Genomic DNA, 2,715 nt, shown 5'->3' on the forward strand with positions numbered 1-2,715 from the left:
AATATCTGTATAATCAACCAGAAATCACCCAGAAGTTGTTGGATTCAGTTATTAAAATATCCAGGAGTGCCCCTTGTGGCTGAGCAGGTTATGAACCCAACTATTATCCACGAGGATGTGGGTTCGATCCCTGGCCTCACTTAGTGGGTTAAGGTTCTGGCCTTGCCGTGAGCTGTGGTGTAGGTCCCAGACACAGCTTGGATCTCGTGTTGTCCCTGGCTGTGGGGTAGGCCGGTAGCTGCAGCTCCGATTCCCCAGCCTTTAGCCTGGGAACTTCCATGTGACATGGGTGTGGCCCTAAAAAGCAAAAATAAATAAATAAATAATAAAATATCCAGGAAAATTAAGTGAAACATTTCTTTTTATGTTTTTTAAGCAAATATTACCAAATGAAGGAATTAATCAGATATCTAGTTATTTTTCCTTCAAACTTTGTAAAAGATTCTAAGATCACAATAATTTGCTTTCTATAAAAATAGCTGTAGGAGTTCCCCTCTAGCTCAGTGGAAACGAATCTGACTAGTATCCATGAGGACACGGTTCGATCCCTGGCCTCTCTCAGTGGGTTAAGGATACTGCGTTGCCATGAGCTATGGTGCAGACACAGCTCAGATGTGGCTATGGCCTAGGCCAGCAATGACAGCTCTGATTCGATCCCTAGCCTGGGAACTTCCATATGCTGCATGTGCAGCCTTGAAAAAAAAAGACCAAAAAAAAAAAAATAGCTATAGGTAATGAGTGCTTTATAAGTGTTTGCCAATTTAAGTCTTACTAGATCCCTAGAAATGAGAAATCATTATCTTTGCTTTACAGATGAGGAAATTGTATATCAGAAGAGTTAAATAACTTGTCCACAGTTACACGATTTTTGTGGCAGAACTGGACTTGGAACCACGTATCAACTGCAAATACTATACTCACTCATTTGTGACTAAAAGCAAAGACGTTTCATCGATACTATTCTTCAGAGAATAGAACCAGATGGAATTAATTTGAATCAAAATAGGTTGTACTGAAGTTTGCTGTAGAGATTTCTATTTAGTAGCAACAAGGATGGCATGTGGAAAGGAATGGCCAGTGTTTCTACTATGGTATTGGTAATGTTCCAGTTTTGCAACTGAGTGGTAGGTTGACTGGTGCTTATTACATCTTCATACTTTATCCCATATGCATGTGTTATAGTTTTCAGTATGTATTAAAATATTGTATACTTTAAAAGAAAAATTTTTTTTTAATTATTGAAAATTATTGAATGTTGTAAAATATCTTTAAAAAAAAAAAGAAGAGGTATTTTCCACTGGGTAACCTCCATGAGTGGGCTCCATGAAACCTATGATGGCATACTCAAAAGCTCTGAGCAAATATTTACCTATTGTGACTGTTTCTTTGCTATTCTTGAGTCAGAACTCAAATGACTCCACTGGGTATTAGGGAAAATCTACTCCTAAAACAAAATTAGAACAAAATCCCAAAAGGATTAATTCTTATGGGAAGTTCATTTCAATTAAAGTGGACAGTTTTGACTTTGGATTTGAGCATTCCTATTAAACCAACAGGCACTATCCTTGATATTAAGATAGAATTTTTAGAATGACAAGTCACTGTAACATCATCGTGTTGAAACCCAAACACGTTCATTTTTCTCAAAAGAGTGGTTTCTTTGTGTTGGTGATTGTGTTCTGACAAAATGCCCTTAAGAAAGCAGGCTAATTTGCAATTGTTTTTCAGGACTATTTGATTCCCACCGACATAACATCGGATGGGCCAACCTTTATTGCGATTTAATCTTACTCATTTTTTTTTTGTTGTATAAGCAATCGAAAGCCTGGTCATAAAAAGTCAGCTCACAGTCCCACTTTCAGAGGTAACCATTGTTCTTGTCTTTATCTTTTTTGTTCTTTTCAACTATACCAGCATCACATGGGAGTTCCTGGGCCAGGGATCAAATCCAAGCCACAGCTGTGGCAACATCAGATCCTTAATCCACTGCACCACAGTGGGAACTCCTACCATTTGTGTTTAACTCCTTTTATTACTTCTATAACTCTAAATGACATTTCTACAACATTATTTCTTCACTTTACATGAATTTATTAAATTTTAATTTTTACTTTTATCAAAATTGCATTCATATAACCTAAAAAGTCAAATGGTACTACAGGAGTTCCTGATGTGGCTTGGTGGGTTAATAACCCAATCTAGTATCCATAAGGATGTGGGTTTGATCCTTGGCTCTCACTCAGTGGACTGAAGATCCGGCACCACTGAGAGTTGTGATGTAGGTCACAGATGGGGCTCAGACCTGGTGTTGCTGTGGCTGTGGTGTAGGCCAGCAGCTGCAGCTCCAATTTGACCTCTATCCCGGGAACTTCCACATGCTGCAGGTGCAGCTCTAAAAGGAAAAATATAATAATAAAAAAAAGCGAATAGTACTACAAAGATCATAATGATGAATAGGAGACTTTTGAGGTCCCGTCTCTCTCAATCTCTCATGCCCAGTCTCCAGAGGAAGTTTCTTTCAACTCTTTTCTTTTTCTTTAGCTATTTATATTCATAATTCTAAATAATGTACTGCTACTTTTATTATTACACATTTGGTGTTTATATATCAACTTTTTATATAAATTTTGGATTGGGCTTCGGTACTTACCTTCCCCGCATTCCTCTCTATCCATCTTACAATTTTTAGTCAAATTATTTGGCCATTATTTTACA

Source organism: Phacochoerus africanus, chromosome 11, assembly GCF_016906955.1.
Source record: "Phacochoerus africanus isolate WHEZ1 chromosome 11, ROS_Pafr_v1, whole genome shotgun sequence".
Taxonomy (NCBI): Eukaryota; Metazoa; Chordata; class Mammalia; order Artiodactyla; family Suidae; genus Phacochoerus; species Phacochoerus africanus.